At 43.0% G+C, this 19,443-nt stretch overlaps 1 protein-coding gene and 2 long non-coding RNA genes across 10 annotated transcripts in view; 2 read left to right on the top strand and 1 right to left on the bottom strand.

The window, feature by feature from the left end:
- LOC140621649 (uncharacterized) overlaps positions 1–15,093 on the top strand; it is a 27,674-nt gene extending 12,581 nt beyond the window's left edge. Inside the window, exons 2-4 of the long non-coding RNA XR_012021409.1 lie at positions 12,839–12,953; positions 14,014–14,149; positions 14,908–15,093. This is a non-coding gene — a long non-coding RNA (uncharacterized lncRNA). The remainder of the gene's footprint in view (positions 1–12,838; positions 12,954–14,013; positions 14,150–14,907) is intronic.
- Positions 1–19,443, top strand: part of HLCS (holocarboxylase synthetase) — a 226,340-nt gene that overhangs the window by 98,128 nt on the left and 108,769 nt on the right. The gene's annotated exons all lie outside the window — the stretch shown is intronic.
- Positions 13,741–19,443, bottom strand: LOC140621650 (uncharacterized). The gene is made up of 3 exons (XR_012021410.1): positions 19,314–19,443; positions 17,798–17,892; positions 13,741–13,938 (listed from the first exon to the last, which is right to left on the bottom strand). It is a non-coding gene; the product is annotated as an uncharacterized lncRNA (long non-coding RNA).

Raw genomic sequence — 19,443 nt, 5'->3', positions numbered from 1 at the left:
ATCACATAGAGCAAGACACACCTTCTCTGTCCACAATGGAATCAACATAGAAGTCAGTAACAAAAATGTATCTAGGAAAAATCACAAATATTTTAAAATTAAACAACACAGCATCTAAATAATCCATGGATCAAGGAAGAATCACAATAGAAATTAGAAACCTTTCTGAGTTTTTTTAATTTAAAAAAATTTTAATTTTTTAACTTTTAAAATTTAAAAAGATTTTAATTATTCGCAAGAGACACACACAGAGAGAGGCAGAGACACAGGCAGAGGGAGAAGCAGGCTCTGTGCAAGGAGCTTGATGTGGGACTCGATCCCGGGACCTCGGGATCACGCCCTGAGCTGAAGGCAGATGCTCAACTACTGAGCCACCCAGGCGTCCTGAAACCTTTCAAAGTTAAGGAATATCTAAATAGAGATACTATGTAGAAAAGAAGACTCAATATTAAGATGCCAGTTTGCTTTAAATTGATTTATGAATTCAATACAAGTTTAACCAAAATTACAAGAGGAGTTTTAGTAGAAAGGTGGAAGCTGATTCTAAATTTTACATATAATTTACATAAAAATGCAAGGACACTACAATAGAGAGTAATTTTAAACAAGAACAAAGTTGGAGAAGTCATATTTTCTGGCTTTAAGAATAACTGTAAAATTGTAATAATTAAGGCATGTCATATTGACATTAACAAGAGATAGATCAAGAGAACAGTATATTTCAGAAATAGACCTGCCCTTAATTGGCCATTTGATTTTTGTCATTGGTGTCAAAGCAGTCCAAAGGAGAAAGGAAAGTCTTTTCAAGAAATGGTGCTGGCATAACCTTATGCATAGTCCTCATAGGAAAGTAAGTGAATCTTAGCTCTTATATCACATCATACACGGGGATTGATTTGATAGATCATAGAGCTATCCAAGAGCTAAAATTAAAATGCTTCTAAAGGAAAATAAAGTATTTTCGTGACTTTTAGTGGTATGCAGAGATTTCATGAACTGGTTACCAAAAGCAGTAACCATTAAAACAATTAACAAGTGAGACTTCATAAAAATGGAAACGGTATGCTCTTCAAAAACATAGTGATAAAATGAATAGAATGACATGCTGGCAGATAATATTTGCACAAACCTATATTTGACAAAAACTGGTATCTGGGATACATAAAGAACATTTACAACTGAATAATCAAATGACAAACAGCTCAGTTATAACATGTGAACAATGCTTGACAAAACAGGAATGCCAGCAGCCACGTAAGCACATGAAAAGACCCTTAACATTTTCTGTCTTCAGGAAAATGCAAATTAAAACCAGAATGAGATCCCACTGCACACCCCCACATCCACCAGATTAGCTAAAAATAGAAGAGACTGATCGCATCAAATATTGGTGAGGATGTGGAACAACCACAATTCCTAAACATCTCATTGTTGGCAGGAATATAAAATGGTATAGCCACTTTGGAAAAATGATGGTTTTTTTATAAAGGTTTTTTTTTTTTTTTTTTTAATAAAAGTAAACTTGTACTTCCCTTCTGCCAGCAGTCCTCTGCCTTCCTAGTTATTCACCCAGGCTAAATGAAAATATGTGTGTACACGTGTTGTATGTCATTGTTCATAGCAGCTTAATTTTTAATAGCCAAAACCTGGGAACAGCCCACACATCTGTCAAACACATAAATGGATACATTGTAGCATATTCATACACTTGAATATCACTCAGCAATAAGAAAGGTTGGACTGCTGATACATCTATCAACTTGCAGGAATCTCAAAAACTATATGCACAGGGCGCCTGGGCGGCTAAGCGGCTAAGCTTCTGCCTTTGGCTCAGGTCATGATCCCGGTGATGATATCACTGCAGGTAAATTTTACATACAAACTAATATATTGAAATCTAGTGAAATGCAGGCTTAAGGGGCACCTGGGTGGCTCAATGGTTGAGCATCTGCCTTTGGCTCAGGGCGTGATCCTGGGGTCCTGGGATCGAGTCCTGTGTCGGGCTCCCCACAGGGAGCCTGCTTCTCCCTCTGCCTATGTCTCTGCTTCTCTCTTTCTCTGTGTCTCTCTTGAATAAATAAATAAAATCTTTTTTTAAAAATGCAGGCTTAAGTATTAAGAGGGGGAAATGTGAAATTTATGTTGAAATGCATGAAGCATAAGTGGATGCATAGACTGGTTGATAGGTATGTACTAAGGCAAGTATAATAGATTATAGATGGTAGACTATTACTGGGCAGGGGGATACATGAGCGGACGCTCCAAAATTCACCCTTGCTGTAATGTGTTCTTATTTTTTGTAATAAGTGAATTACTGGGGAAGGGTTGTAAAAATAGTCCTGATAGCATACTTAAAATAAATTTACAAACAAATAAATTAATAAATTCATGAAAGTTGGAGTTCTGTAAACACTTGGCATCCCCAGTTACATAGGAGAGGCACATCATAAAAGGAAATGTGTGTTGCTTCCTACGTTCAAACATTTTTCACCATTCTTTCTCTTGTTTCAATGTACACAATCCCCCCCACCCGCCTCCCCACCTTCCGGGAACAAAACAGCTTAAAGGATATGAAAAGTATGAAGTTAACACTGAAGTGTTCCTTTTGGTGACTTGCTGGATTATTTACTCCTTAGGTATTGGGTATTCTGAGTACTAAAATTTAAAACAAAAATCACAGTCTGTATTCTCGTTTTCTGAAATCCCAGGGGTCTAATTTCTCTTTATTTATGCCCCTAGTGAAAATATTTTAAAAATCTAAATTTGTCTGCACATAAAGTTTTCATTTCTCACACCTCATATGGTCCAGGCTGCTGTCATGGCCTTTACAAGTGTGTGCCGAATAGGAGGCTCCCTGCTGGGCACACGCGAGTCTCAGGGTTGCTGTAAAGTGTTCAACCCCGTGTTAAAAAGAAAAGATATAATTAGCAGCGTTCTCGTTATTTAAAATATTCTCATTAATGTGTATTCTGATGTAATTTTACTCCACAGTTGCTCAAAAGAGCCTCTCCAAGGCTCCAGCCGGAGGCGGGTGAGGGGGGTAGGTGCTTCTGCCCTCCAGTGTCCTTTCAGTCGTGGTAGACTGAGGAGCTGGCCTTCTCTTAGTGCTTGGAGTTTAGTCTTTTTTTTTTTTTTTTTAAATCATACCAATTTTATTAGAATTTGTATGCTTTATTTTTTCTTTTTAAGATTTTATTTATTTATTCATGAGAGACACAGAGAGAGAGGCGAGACACAGGCAGAGGGAGAAGCAGGCTCCCTGTGGAGCCCGACACAGGACTGGATCCCAGGACTCCAGGATCATGACCTGAGCCAAAGGCAGGCGCTCAACCACTGAGTCACCCAGGCACCCTTGGATTTTAGTCTTGGAGCTCATCACTTTATTGGGAATTCTTCTCATAAGTAGTCTTTAAGATATTTTTTGTAATGAGCTGCCTGGGTAGCTCAGTCGGTGAAGTGTGTGACTCTTGATTTTGGTTCAGGTCATGATCTCAGGGTCGTGGGATCGAGTCCTGCCTGTGTCAGGCTCCTGGCTCATGCCAGGAGTCTGCTGGAAGATTCTCTCTCCCTCTGCCCCTCCGCCTGCTTGCTTGCACTCTCTCTCTCAAATAACTAAATCTTTTTTTTTTTAAAGATATTTTTCCTAACGTGGTGTTTTGTTGTGAAGCAATTTCTACCTCTCCCCGCCACCCCTTAAGACTTTGAGGGACACTTTCCACTCTTCATTCCTTAGCAGTGATCTCTGGGAGGAGACTGAGATGAAAACCCATATTATCTCCAAATTGAGCCGATTTGCCAACAATTGATGGAATGATGGCACAGGTAGTAATGCATCTTCTTTCTCTTTCTTTTTCTCCCCTTTTTTTCTTTTCTTTTTTTTTTCTTAAGATTTTTATTTATTTATTCATGGGAGACACAGAGAGAGAGGCAGAGACACAGGCAGAGGGAGAAGCAGGCTCCTTGTGGGGAGCCCGATGCAGGACTCGATCCCAGGACCCCAGGATCACACCCTGAGCCAAAGGCAGGCGCTCAACCACTGAGCCACCCAGGCATCCCTTCTTTCTCTTCCTTGATAGTCTAGTTTTTACATGAATTGTGACCTATATTCTGGGAAATGGGAAGGAGCAAGGTGCTCCTCTGGGTAGAAATCATTGTGAGTAATAACTAATCAAGGTAATGAGCGAATGGCTAATAACCATGAGGGGGACTGTTTCCTGAGGCTGTGTACAAGGCCGACTGGTTAGAACTTTCCAAAATTTCTCTTTTCCCCCTCACCATGCTTCTCCATGGTATTAAAAAGCCTGACGTGCGTCCGAGGAGACACAGTGGTCAGACTGGTGGTGGCCAGAGGCTGTGTTCCCGACAAAACGAAAGCAGCCAGATCTTGCCAAGGACCTTCGGTGTCAATTTCCCAAGTCCCTGAAATGAGCAGCACGTGTGCTTTGGTGTGGAATTATTTTAAAACCACAGCAGGCAGCTTTTACTCTTTAGATCCTTTGCAGTTTGGGGTTGCCATAGATACTGGGGGTTCAGAGCTTTTATTTTAAAGGGGGGAGGGTCTCTGCTGTTCCTATCTCTGTCCTAGTCCTCCAGAAATTAGGCTCCCTTATTGTTCATAAAATAATTCTAGGTGGGATGACCTCTATTTCCTTTTTTTTTTTTTTTAGAAATTAAGGGGATGCGATTTGATGTACTACCGTGAGGCAGTGCTATATTCTCAGAGCCTATGGCTCAGCTCCACCGATATAAACACGAGATTAAGGATGTCAGCAAATTTCGAGTGAAGGATTAACAAAATAAGGCTGTGGCATCAGAAAAAGACTTTCTTATGGGGTTGGATAATTTAATAGGGACAAAGTGAATCTGGTAAAGATGAGAAATTATTGGAGGTGGTTTTTCTCTGAGTTCCATGGAACTTCTTAAGCATACCTTCTTTTTCTGTCAGTGTTTCGTTTTGTTTTCTAAGGCAAAGGATGTTTTGAAAACACGAAATGCAGTTTACTTGGGTAATCTCTAGGAAAGAAATGAGATTTGAAAATTGAAAGCTCTTTTCTGGGACATAGAAGATAGCTGGAAGATACTTGTCTAAAATTAAACCTCTTTCCCCTAAAAAATGGACTCAGATCATTAAAAAAAAAAAAAAAAAGTTGTGATTTTGCTTTTCAACATTCCAGCTGAGGCATGAATCCGAGGAATCAGAGCCCAGACAGTCTCTCCAGTCTCTCCAGTTTTCATGGGAAGAAAAGTGCAGCTTGTAGGGAGGAGGGGCTGCTATTAACCCCCAAGCCTCTGCCCCAGCTCCTGGCCAAGGCCAGTGCGCTCCTGGCCTGGGGAATGGGCTGCTCCCAGAGTCTGGAGACCCTCAGACGGGCAGGACCACACTCCATTGAGACAGTTCTCTGCTTATGCGGGGCAGTTGTCCGCCCCCTTTCCAGGGTGTGGGTGGCAGGCAAACAATATTTTCTTGATGCTTTTCTCCATTATGATTTTTATTTTGGTGATCTTTTTTTTTCTTTTTTAAAGATTTTATTTATTTATTCATGAGAGAGAGAGAGAGAGAGAGAGGTAGAGAGAGAGAGAGGCAGAGACACAGACAGAAGGAGAAGCAAGCTCCATGCAGGGAGCCTGATGTGGGACTCGATCCCAGGACACCAGGATCACCCCCTGGGCTGAAGGCAGGTGCTCAACTGCTGAGCCACCCAGGGATTCCCCTGGTGGTCATTTTCTTTCTGCTCTGTGGAAGGATGTATTTGCTAGAGTTACATTGGGATGAAAATACAGGCTCAGTGGAGAATTGAGAGGCAAGATGTCATTGGTACTGAAAATCATCATCCAGTTGTATAGATTGTTTTCATTTTCCAAATGATGGATGTAATACATGAACGTATTTTGCTTTTAATTTTGCAAAATTAAAAATTGCAACTAATGTTAAAATTCACCCCGGTCCTGTTTTCTTTGCCCTGACACATCTCATCCCCTATTCCCACCTCTGTGATCACTGTTGGGAGGTTGATCTTTTTCAAGGACTTTTCTATATAGTGTTATGTAACAGGTGTCTGGCTATATGCGTCTATATTGAGATTAAAGACTAAGTTGCTATGTAGCAGGTGGCCTAGCAACAAGTTGGCTTTAAAAGAAAGACATTGGGACACCTGGGTGGCTCAGCAGTTGAGCGTCTGCCTTCCCTAGGGTGTGATCCTGGGTCCCACATCAGGCTCCCTGTAGGGAGCCTGCTTCTCCCTCTGCCTATGTCTCTGCCTCTCTCTGTGTCTCCCATGAATAAATAACAAAATCTTTTCTTTTTTAAAGATTTATTTATTTATTCATGAGACACCCCCCCACACACACACATACACACACACACACACACACACACACACAGGCAGAGACACAGGCAGAGGGAGAAGCAGGCTCCATACAGGGAGCCCGATGTGGGACTTGATCCCTGGACTCGAGGATCACGCCCTGAGCCGAAGGAGGACACTTAACCGACTGAGCCATCCAGATGTCCCTAAATAAATAAAATCTTAAAAAAATAAAAATAAAAATAAAAGTATTCAGTTTGGCCTCATACAAGAGTCCAGGAGAAGTAGCCTAGGTCATTGGGCTGCTGTGTTCCCTGCAGTCTTTCAGGGCACCAGGCTGACAGTAGCACTGTGTCTTTAACATGTGGCTTTCCAGGTCAGTCTGGTCATTGCTGTTCTATCTGGTGGGAATGGCAAAAGGGTGGAAATAGCGGACCAGGGATGGTCTCTTAAGGAGAGCTGGAGTGGCACACGCCGACCGTCCTTTGGCAAGAGCCTGGTCCAGCCAGCCCGGCTGGAAGGAGATGTAGGGGCGCCAGGAAGAAGGGAGGATAGGTGGGGGGCACTGCTCTCTATCTTTGCTGCTGCAATATTGTGTCATTGACCAGGCTTGGAGATGCACCTGCTACAGTGTATCAATCCAGCCTGTTCCTTTTCACTGCCTGGTGATACTTCACTGCTGGGTGATACTCCACAGTAAGAACAGGCCACTCTTGTTTAGTATTTCCTACTAATGCATAGTTAGGCTCTTAGATTTGGTGTTGCAATGCCCTTACATCCCCCGGGTCGATGTGGACACGTGTGATAATTCTCTCCCGTGGGAACTGGGTCATCGGGGGTGTGTCTTTAGTCTTGATAGCTTTTCTTAAACTGCCAACCAAACTGAGTGGATATGCCAGTTTACACTTTGGCCCCCGGAATTTGAGAGAACATGTTCCTGTACAGTGGCCTTGTCAGCTGATTCCTGCATTTCAATTCTGATAACTAGGGAGTTAATAAGCACCCTCCCTTCCCCACCCTCAAAAAAAAAAAAAAAAAAAAAAAAGGAAAAAAAAAGAAAAAAAGAAAGAAAAACACTAGGCTGATAGTTCTTTGGAGAAATATTTATTACTGAGTAGATTCGTTAGAGCAGAACACCTTTTCTTTTTTTAAACTGCTCCACTTTTTGACTTTGTTTTATAGCTGGCATCTAATACTCATTTATTTCTACTTAGTTACCCAATTTAGTAACAATTTAGAAATCTGCGGTTGAAGATGATAAAGATGAAACCAAATTATTTAAAGGAAATGAAAGTTACCTTTTGATTTAGAACCAGCTGCCTTGGGAGCAAGATTGCTTTTGAGGAATTTATGATCGAAGGAATGTGATCCCTGCGTTTCCGCTGTGGATTTGCTCAAATCATGAGAACAGTCCTCGAAATTCGAGGAACTGCGCCTTTCATGGGCCAGAGTGGGAGATGCAGTGCACGCGGAGCTGCTTGGGTCGGATCAGCTGCACGCCTGGGAGTTGGAGCTTTGCACAAACCTGTGCCCTTTTGGTAGAGACGCACTTACACACCACCCTCATGTACAGTGCCGTAACATAATCGAAACGGTGGTTGGATCAGAAGAGCGTGGTTACGGTCACCTGTGTGTGTGTCGAGGTCTTTATTTGCCAGCGTGTGAATTTCGTGAATTTCATGAATCTCATTTTAGAGGAAGATGAATTTCTTCCAAGCCTCAGGTGGACCCATTTGATTTCATCTTCACCATTTTCTGCCTTTCCCTTCCCCCTGCCGCTCTCCAGAAACTTCAGTGCCTTATTACTCCGCCACTACTAACCAAACTAATTTTGTCCAGATTGGAAGGTTATAAAATTTATACAATTCAGGCTCACAAAAGTAAGATAGCACATGTGAACCCAAGAAGCTGTTAGTTATGAAGCTCTTTTCCTTTCTGAAAGGAAAGTAGTTTTAAGCTTCGCTGAACGGATCTATGAAAAAGGTTGAGTATTATTTTACAATAATTTTGGACTTTCATGACTGGAAATTAAATACAGCAGTTTTAGAGGTATATTTTACTTGAACTTTTACAAGCTCAGGCCATGTTTTTATTAAAAAATCGGACTCAGCACCTTATATGGAGTACAATACCAGATGTGAGATATAAGGGAAGTTCCAGGGGCCATCTGCTTACTGTGTATTAAAAACTTGTGTGGTAGCTGATGTCATATGAAGTGCATATGATAAGGGAATAATTTTGAGTTACGAGAGCGTATCAGAATGGTGGTGATGGAATGGTCAGAATGTTCTATCACATCTACTGTTTGTTTGGAAGCCCTGGGGTTGAAATGATGGCCTTTTGTTTTCAGAACAACAACACAACACTGTGTGCAAAGAGATTCTGCAGAGAGATTCTGGGGTGCAGTGAGGGAGAAGCAGGGACTGGCAAGGGGACAGCCGAGGAAGGTGAACACTTTCGGTTCATGGACTTTTTTTTTTTTTTAAGATTTTATTATTTATTCATGAGAGACAGAGAGAGAGAGAGGCAGAGACACAGGCAGAAGGAGAAGCAGGCTCCCGGTGGGGAGCACGATGCAGGACTCGATCCCAGGACCCCAGGATCACGCCCTGAGCCCAAGGCAGACGCTCAACCACTGAGCCACCCAGGCGCCCCGTTTCATGGACTTTCAGGGGACAGGTGGTGGAGTTCTGATTTGTGGAGCTCAGCTCAGTGTTGTTGTTTTTTTTTTAAGCCCTTCTTGATCTTTTCTATCTTTTTCACCCTTTTCTGGCCTTGCTGTGTTCCTGCTTCCCTGTCCACTCTTGGTGTCAATAGGAGCAAAGCCTCCTTTACAGGTTTAACCTGAGTGGTAGACAGTGGTCTGCCCATGCGTGCCTTGGAGCAGTGGTCTTTCAGCGGTGCTTTCTGGGGTCTGCGAGTGGGGAGGGTTCGGATTCCAGACCCTGAGCCCCTGTGTGGACTCGTCCCTGAAATCCACACCTGCGGTGGGGCCTCAGGTGGGTTTTTATCCACACTCACCCACGCACCCACCCACCCTTTTTGTTATGGATGGAGGCTTGCCCGAGCTGGAGCATAGCCTCTGGGGTGGCAAACAGAAGAGCAGTGTGAAATATTGATGTCAGAAAGTGAATGCCACCAGGTGGCTGTTCCTTTCTGCCCCTTGGGTGATTTCCAGGTCTTTAGACAAAATTGAAGGAAGACCTACCGCATCTGTCAGCTGACAGGTCATTAAAAAAAGATTCTTCGATGATACATAAGGGTGTGATTTTTGGCAAATGTGTTGGAAGGAGTTTAAAGAGTTGAGTGACCTTGCTGTAATAAAACTCCTTCTATTTCCCCATACTTACGTATGTGAATAAGGTTTCTCAGTGTTTAATGTGTGAAAGTGGAAAGAAGGGATGGGCTTGCTGTTGTCTCCTCTCTCATAAGCAATAAGGAATATCCAGCCATGGATGCAATAAAGAAGAAGGGCCCATTCATTTCCTAACAGATGTATTTCCAGTGGATTCCAAGTTTTAAGGTGTATGATTTTTATCAAAATTTGAAATGTCAATATTTTGATCAGTTCTCTACTATTGATAATTATAACTCTAAATCAACTTGCAATAAAAATTTTTTTAGATTACTTATTTATTTATTTATTCATGAGAGACACACACAGAGAGAGTCAGAGACAGAGGCAGAGGGAGAAGCAGGCCCTGTGTAGGGAGCCTGATGTGGGACTCGATCCCAGGACCCCAGGATCACACCCTGGGCTGAAGGCAGGTGCTAAACCGCTGAGCCACCCAGGGATCCCCGCAATAAAAATATTTTTAAAAGACTTTATTTATTTATTCATGAGAGACACACAGAGGGAGGCAGAGACACAGGCAGAGGGAGAAGCAGGCTCCCTGTGAGGAGCCCAATGTGGGACTCGATCCCAGGACCCTGGGATCACGACCTGAGCCGAAGGCAGACACTTCGACTGAGCCACCCAGGTACCCCTGTTCATGTACTTTTTAAATAGATGATTGTGGGCAACACATTCCTGTGGCACTTTGATTCCTTTGAATACATTTAAGAGTGGTATACTAGTTTTATTTAAAATATCAATGTCTACCCTAAGCCAGAGATTCCAGCCTTTGGAGCTATCCAAGCTTATACTGAAAACCATTATATGTTAACTTAAAAATATGCAAGACATAGTTTTTTGTGAATTTTTAGGGTGATATGCAAGCTAAAGATCTGAAGACCACTGCTTTGGGGCACATAGCAGAGTTCCCCAAGTCATAGTAGCATTTCTTCACTCCAGGGTAGAAGGTTGAAAGGCACTAGTTGGTCTTGGGCAGCACAACTTCTCAAAGAGGAAATAATATAAAGAGAATGTTGAACAAGTTTATGTGTTGTTTTATAGTAATTTTCAGTTTTCATAACTTTGCTGAAAAAAAAAATCTATGTGCACGATGTTCAGGGATGCAGTCTCTCCAGTGATCTCTTGAAGTGCACATTTGATCACTTCCCTTCCTTTCTCAAAAGCTCACAAGGTCTGCATTTCCTCTACAAAAGCCCAACCTGTAGCATGCCACTTGGCTCCAGCCTTTCTTTTCAGCCCGGGTCTGCCTACGACCCTGCCCGTGACCCTGCTGCTACTTTCAGTTTCACGAAAACACCTGCTGTGTCCTGAAACTGGATCTTTGAATGTGCTAGTCCCACTGCCTAACTGCCTTCCCCACTACTTCCTATCTGCTTCATGCTCACAGGGCAAGCTCGGTCAGCTGTGTACTCTGGATGCCTCATCCATGTCTCCAGGTAGAGTCAGGAGCTCTCTCCTTAGACCCTTATGCATCTTGACATCACACTGGTGCCCGTGTGCCATGTGTCCCCCCCGACTACACACACCCAGAGGCAGGATTAGCGTTCTGTGTGTGCCACACCAGGCCTGGGAGAGTAACGAGCACTCGTATTATGGTTGCGTGTACATTTTTGGCTTGTGGGATTTGGGGAATTTGTGGCAGTTAAGAAATGGCAAGTGTTGACTTAGGGGTGTGGCTTGGCTTGGTGGAAAGAATCGTCCAGAGACCTTGGGGCTTCACTTCATCCATCACTGAGTTGCTTTTGCTTTGCCAAGCCACCCGGCCCTGCCCCTGCCTGCTTCCTTCTCTTGTCTGTCAAACATATAAGTGCTTGATTAGAGGTTCTTTCATCCCCTTCCAGGTCTGAAAGCTGAGATTACAGGTTCTGTAGGGCTCACAGGCTATGGCTGTGAGGTGGGAAAACGCAGAGAGCAGGAGGGTGAGAGACACGGATGCCGAGCATTTCTGAGCTTGTAGGGCAGAATGTGAGATTAAATAATACAGAAAATCTTAGAAAATTTTGAGGGAAAACAGACCTGGTCATGAGCACATGAAAAGATGCTCAACATCATTAGCGGTCAAGAAAGTGCAAATCAAGACCATAAGGAGAGGCCACCTCTCCCCCACGAAGATGGCTATAATAAAAGAGACACACAGGAAGAAGTATGAGTGAGTATGTGGAGGAATTAGAACCCTCATACACTGCTGGTGCCAATGGAAAATGTTACAGTGACTTTGGAAGAAACAGTCTGGCAGTTCCTCCAAAGATGAAACATAGAGCTCCCTTGTGACCCAGCTGCTTGACTGGTAGGTATCTACCCAAGAGAAATGAAACATGGGTGGGTCCGCATAAAACTTGTAGGTGGATATATATAGCCATATTATTCATGGTAGCCAATTGGTGGAACAACCCAATGCCCATCAGTAGATGAATGCAGTAATGAAACATGGTCCATCCACACAATGGAATATTATTCAGCCATAAAAGGAAATGAAGCACTTGTCCATACTGCACATGGATGGACTTGGAAACATTATGCTGAGTAAAGGAATGCCGGTCACAGAAGACTGCACGTTGTATGATCCTTCATATGAAATTTCCAGAATAGGGCACCTGGGTGGCTCAGTGGTTGAGTGTCTGCCTTTGGCTCAGGTCATAGTCCCGGGGTCCTGGGATCGAGTCCCACATCAGGCTCCCCACAGGGAGCCTGCTTCTCTCTCTGCCTGTGTCTCTACCCCTCTCTCTGTGTCTCTCATGAATAAATGAATAAAATATTTTTAAAAAGTGCAGAATAGGCTCATCCATAGAGACGCAAAGTAAGATTATTGTAGTTGCCAGGGGTTGGCAGATGCAGGGATTGAATGTTAATGCGTAGGTGGTTATTTTGGGGGGAGTTGATAAGAATATTCTGGAAATACGCAGTGATGGTAGTTCTGTGACTTTGAGGATACACTAAAAGCCACTGAATTGTGTATACACCCTCCCCCCCAACACTTAATGAAACTTACCAAAGTTATTTCCCAAATCCTTAACTGCATTGGTTGGTTTCAGTTTTCCTTTCCTGAAGCCTTCCTCTAGGGCTGCTGCACTGTCGCTATTTGGAGACATCCCCTCTGCTACCTCCCTGGGATGGTGCTTTGTGTCTCTTCTATTGGGTCCCCTCTCTCACGGCCTCCTCTCGTTTTTTGCCTTTCCAGTTGTGCAGGAGTCAGCAAGAGGTCTTTATTGAGCACTTTGATGTACTAACGGGCTTTTCAGTGCCTTCCTCCCCTTCCTCTTATTGTGTAGGTGAAGGAGCCAAGGCCAGAGAAGGTCAGTAGATTCATCCCTCACAGGTAATCATGCCTCCCTCTGCCTCCTCTCCTGTCTGAGAGCACAGAGTCCACCTGGTGATGCGATCTCAGTCGCAGGAGTCTCCGGAGGGGGCCCTCACTGCTGGTCCTGTGGAGCTCTGGCTGGGCCCCTCTCTCATCTTCTGCCGGGGTCCAAGCCTTCTCCCGGATGGCCACTGTGGCTTTTGATAGCAGCCGCCTGTCTTCTAATCCCTTTGTCTTTGACAGTTTTTTTTTTAATGTTTTTATTTAGATTCCAGTTAGTTAATATACAATTGTATTTGATGCTTTTATTTTTTTTTTTAATTTCTAATTTTTTGGGGACGCCTGAGTGGGTCAGTGGTTGGGGGTCTACCTTCGGCTCAGGGCATGATCCTGGAGTACCGGGATCAAGTTCCCGATGTGGGATTCAATCTTGAATCCTGGGATCACGCCCTGAGCCGAAGGCAGATGCTCAACCACTGAGCCACCCAGGTGTCCCTAATTTATTATTTTTTAAGATTTTATTTATCTCTTCATGAGACACACATGGAGAAAGGCAGAGACATAGGCAGAGGGAGAAGCAGGATCCTTGCGGGGAGCCCGATGTGGGACTCGATCCCAGGACCTGGGATCATGACCTGAGTCAGGCAGATGGCTCAACTACTGGGCCACCCAGAAATCACTATTTTTAATTTTTTAAATTTAAATTCAATTAGTCACATAGAGTACATCATTAGTTTTATTTATTTTTATTTTTTTTTACATCATTAGTTTTAGATGGAGATTTGAAGAATTCATCAGTTGTGTATTCGACACTTTTAATTCTCCATTGTGTGGCTTCACGTTGAACCACTGCTCCAGCCCTGTGTGGCCCAGATGCCCCGTCCCATTCCTTTGCGGGACTTAGTGTGATTGCAAGGTCTGCTGGGATCCTTGAACACCTCATTGCTTTCCATGTCCGTTTTTGCAATACTTCAAGCTTCCTATTTTAAAAGAAAGATAAGCATAAAGATTCACCAGTTGCTAACATTTTGCCACATTTGCTTTCTCTTTTTCAGTCAATGAATGAGTACACACGTGTTGTGAGTATATGTGTATCCTGAGCCCTCATGCCCTCTCAACCCTACATGTTAAGAACAAGACTTTCTCTTGTGTAACTACAGCACATCGTGTAACTCAGCATGTTTAATATTGGTACAATGTCATTTTCTTTCTCTTTTCTTTTCTTTTTTCTTTTTCCTTCCTTCCTTTCTTCCTTCCTGATTTTTTATTTATTCATTTGAGAGAGAGAGGGAGAGAGAACAGGAGCAGGTGGTAGGATCAGAGACAGAGGGAGGAGTAGACTCCCTGCTGAGAAGCCTGATGCAGGGCTCCATCCCAGGACCTGGGATCACAACCTGAGCCGAAGGCAGAGGCTTAACCGACTGAGCCACCCAGGCGCCCCTCAAAGTCTTTTTCCAATAGTGTGTATCCACACATTGCCCGTTGTCAGCCACATCCCCTGTGGTCATCTAACCCCATTCCAGAATCGCTCATTGCATGTGTGGCTGCATCTCTGGAGTCTCATATAATCTGGAGCATTCCCCTAGCCTTCCTTTGTCATCCTGGTATTGACGTGGGGAAGAATATAGGATTTGATTCAAGCCTTTGGGGGCAGGAACACAACCCATGTGATGTCACGTCCTCAGGGCATCCCATTGGGAGGCTCAGGGCGCCAGCTGTCCCGCATGAGGTTCACGTTCACCCACACATCATTGCTTTCCTTTTGTATATAAATAGGTCATCTGTGAGGGAGACGCTTTGAGGCTAGTCCAGACTTTCACTCCATTCATTCATTCATTCATTCATTTATTTATTTATTTGTTTGTTTATTTATATTTATTTATTTATTTATTTATTTATTTATTTATTTATTTATTTTTCACTCCATACTTTTATTATGATTCTTGCAGAAATCAGGTGGCAAAATGACGAGATTCTCTTTTACTCTATTTGTTGACATCGTTTGGAAGAAATAGCTTTTCTTGGGATACCTGGCTGGCTCCTTGGTGGAGCACAGTATTCTTGATCTCGGGGTTGTAAGTTTGAGCCCCATGTTGGGTGTAGAGATAACTTAAAAATAAAATCTTAAAAAAGAATTAGCTTTTCTTATTCTTTATTCATTCATTTGTTTATGTCAGTACAAATGTGTGGATTTTAATTTTGTCCAAGGGCTTATAATGCATTAGGTATTATTTTGGTGCACACAGTGTCCCAGATTGGCCCAAGAATAATTCCCCTTCAAGATAATTCCTGTGTCCTTTGATGGATCCACATCACCATGTCTTGAACCATTCCTTGTTTTCTGGCATAAGAATCCACTGTGTTTTTTTTTTTTTCTTTGAGAGGAGAGAGAGAGGGAGAAGGAGTATGAGAGGGGGAGAGGGAGAGGGAGAGAATCCCAAGTAGGCTCCATTCCCAGATGGACCCTGACTCGGGCTCAATCTCACCACCCTGAGATCACGATCTGATCTGAAATCATGAGTCAGATGCTTAACTGACTATGCCATCCAGGCGCCCCCAGAATCAACTTAAAAAATGTTTTATATTGCTACCTATCCCAGTTTGCTGTAGCATCTTTATATGCTCTGCTGGTTTACATTTCATTTTTCCATCATTAATTTCAGACACAGTTTTTTGCTGGTAAAGGGGGCAGCTTATTATCCGTAGCTGCAGTGTATTGACTAAACCTGGTGAGACCCGTCAAATCTGACTTCGTTTTACTAAAACCTCCTTCCCTACTGCATCATTGTAGTATCACCCCAAACTATTTCTCTACAGCCTTCTGGGGAGACCAATTGGTGGATGTGAAATCTATTAGGAGAAGAGTCATTTTTAGCATTGACCTCTTCTTGGAAAGAGAGCATTCTTAGGAATTCTTATTTTGTTCTTTATGTTCTCCTTTATTTTCCAAATTTTGTATAACAGACATGAATTACTGGTAGAGTAAGAAAAAGTGAAATTAATTTTTTGAAATAATTAATGGATTATGCAAAAACAATTTCTATAAAGCTTTCACCTTCCTGGCTTCCACTTACGTTAAGATCTGACAAAACCACAGCATGTGTATCAAAAAGAAGACATTCACCTCAGTACAGTTACTCTGGTGGGGGCTCGCAGGACCAACCCCACCGATTTTCTAGGAGAAGTCATAGGACATGCAGTGCTACTCATGGCTATTGTTTATTACAGTGGGGGGAATACAAAGCAAAATCAGCAAAGGGGAAAGGTGTATGGGTGAGGCCTGGAGGAAACTGGGTGCAAGTTTCCCAGTGTCCTCTCCCATGGGTTCAATAGGACATATTTAATTTCCCCAGCAATGAGCAGTGGACAACAGACACAGAATACTATCTATCAGAGAAGCTCATTAGAGACAGTGCTCAGGGTTGTTATTGGGGCCGGGTCATGTAAGTACTCTCCGCCTGGTTCACATCAAAATTTTATACTCCCAGAAGGAAAGGGAATGTTCAGCATAAGCCATATTGTTTGAACAGACAGCACAGAGACAGTAAGCCACCCTGTAAGTTAGGAAATGGTGAGAAATCCAAGTTCCCAGAAGCCAATCAAGGACCACCTTGTAAGCTGGCCTTTCTAAGGGTAGCGTAAGGTCCTGTGTTAACTCCTTTCTGGACAGCTGTTAACCAATGTTGCAGAACTTACTGGTTTTCACTGGTCTTTCCACTGATACCTTTTTCCTGTTTCATCCAATCCAGGATGTCACCTTGCATGGTTCATCATGTCTCCTTGGTGTCTTCTAATTTGTGACTATTGGTTCCTTGTCTTTCACGACCTTGACACTTTTGAGATAGAATGCCTCTCCGTTTGGGTCTGTCTCATGTCTTCTTAGGATTAGATTGAGTTTGTGCATTTGGGGATGAGTATCACAAGTGATAGACTTCTTGTTACATCATCTTGGTGCATGATATCTGTGGCATGATGCCAACCTTGATCACCAGGGTAGGGTGGCATCTGCCAGGATTCTGTTTTTCCCTTTGTGATTAATAAATATTTCAAGGGAAACATTTTGACACCACAATTTACTATCATAGCATAGAAAATCTCCAATACATACAGAAACAGAATATTCTAGTGAAACTCCTGTGTGTTATCACTTGCCATCAGCAGTTACCAACTTGTGGCTGATCTTATTTCATCTGTATTCTTATCTCCTTTCCATCTTCCATCCTATAATTTTGTGAAGCATTCCCTAGCAAGATGAGCTTTGTGGATGGCAAGAAAGGGTTGGAGAATTACCCCCCTCTGTGCATCCTGCATTTTCACTCCCTCATGCCCGTTTCTGGCTCTTGAACGGCATGGTTGCATCTGCTCCTGGAAGTAGCAGTGAGTTAATGGCTCATTCTTTCCTTGGGGCCATGCAGTTGGGTTGCCCAAGATTGACAACCAGCTGTACTCCCTCGGTGACTGTGGCAGTGTGAACAGCACCTCACTTCTCTATTTCATTTTCTGAATTGTAAATTAGAGAAAGAAAATCTAGCTTACTGTTGTCATCTGGGTTAAATGAACTATGTGAAGCTCTAGAACAATGCCTGGCATGCTCTCCATGCCCAGATTAAGTATTACAGAGAAGGCGTTCAAGAAGAAACTTAGTCTTCACCTCATGGGAAGATCCCATCCCATATTACAAATTACTTAAATACCTAACTAAACACATGTACTTCTTTATTCCTTTATACAAGCAGAGACAGCATTGCTTTGGTGGGACAGTAATTGACTAGATTTGGGAGGCTGGGCATGTGCTTTTGGAGCTTGGAGGGAGACCTCTCACCCCCCATCAGGACCGACCTTCCTTTCTCCACTGCAGCAGGACGTGATGATAGTGACTTCCTTAGGGACAAGTAGCCCCACAGAGGGATGCCACGTCAGCCCCACAAGGACAGCTAAAACAAAGAAAACAGAAGTATTGGTGAGGAGGTGGAGAATTGGAAATCCTTGTATGTTACTAGTGGGAATATGAAATGGGGCAGCCAAATGGGAAACAGTCTGGCAGCCTTAAAAGATTAGACATGGAGTTTAATTAATTAGCCAGTCTATTCCTAAATATCCACCCAAGAGAAGTGAAACAGGTCCACACAAAAACTTGTGTGCACACGCATCGCTATTCACAGTAGCCAAACAACCCAGATCCTTATCAATGGATGAATGAATGGATAAACAAGATGTAGTCTGTCTGTATAGTGGAATATTATTCAGTCATGACAAAGAATGAAGTTCTGATACACATGCAACATGGATGAACCATGAAAATATTATGCTTAGTGAAAGAAGCTAGACACAAAAGACCACGCTGTATATAATTTTATTTATATGAAATGTCTAGAACAGACAAATCCATAGAGATACAGAGTAAATTGGTGGTTGCCAGGAGATGGGGTGGGGGGATGGTGAGCAATTGCTAATGGGTAGGGATTTTCTTTTTGGGGTGATGAGAATGGAATCAGTGGTGGATATTGCCCAACTCCGTGAATACGTATTTATCTTTATTTTAGACAGGGAGTGCGCACACATATGAGCAGATTTAAGATTCTCTAAGATCCATTCGTAACCCGTCTCATCCCTAAAAAGTGGTATGTCCCATGATTCCTCAGCTTCATTGTTACCTACCACTCTGTAACAAACACGCATGGGGGAGGGACAGGGAGAGAGAAAGAATCTCAAGCAGACTCTACACTCAGCGTGGAGCCCATCCCAGGCTCTCACGATCCTGAGATCATGACCTGAGCTGAAATCAAGAGTCAGACACTTAACCAGCTGAGCCACCCAGGTACCCAATTCTGTGAATATATTAAATATTAAGACCACTGACTCGGGCAGCTCTGGTGGCTCAGCGGTTTAGCACTACCTTCAGCCCAGGGTGTGATCCGGGGGTCCCTGGATCGAGTCCCACGTCAGGCTCCCTGCATAGAGCCTGCTTCTCCCTCTGCCTGTGTGTCTCTCTCTCTCTGGGTCTCTTATAAATAAATAAAATCTTTAAAAAAAAAAAAAAAGACCACTGACTCTTACACTTGAAAAGGGTGAATTTATGGTATTTGAATTATATCTCAACGAAACTGTTATTTTTTTTTAAATAAGTGGTATATAAATTTAGAAGTGTTCATCAGAAGTGATGTAACAGGTAAGTACTCTTTAAAAAGAAAATCTAATAAACAACTCTTGGTGAAAAAGTACTTCCGTATCTGGAAGCACTGTGAGCAGCGAGGCAATGCCCTCGGTAGCTAACCAACCACTCACAGGTAGATTATCTGGGCTGAGCCCAGAGGGTTTGGGGTTGTGCGGAGCTAGGGGGCGCCGTTGAAGCTACCTGGTCCAGAATTTCCTTGCATTTGCCTCCACTTGGGCTGTGGAGACACAGCCACGTTATAAGGTAGTTTATATGTGCTCCTTAACGACGGGGGCCTGCATTTCATTCCTCTTTGTCATATCCTGTCTCC

Source organism: Canis lupus, chromosome 30 (genome assembly GCF_048164855.1).
Source record: "Canis lupus baileyi chromosome 30, mCanLup2.hap1, whole genome shotgun sequence".
Classification (NCBI taxonomy): domain Eukaryota; kingdom Metazoa; phylum Chordata; class Mammalia; order Carnivora; family Canidae; genus Canis; species Canis lupus.
Note: the sequence above shows the minus strand (reverse complement) of the source record. Positions and strands in the feature narration are given on the sequence as shown.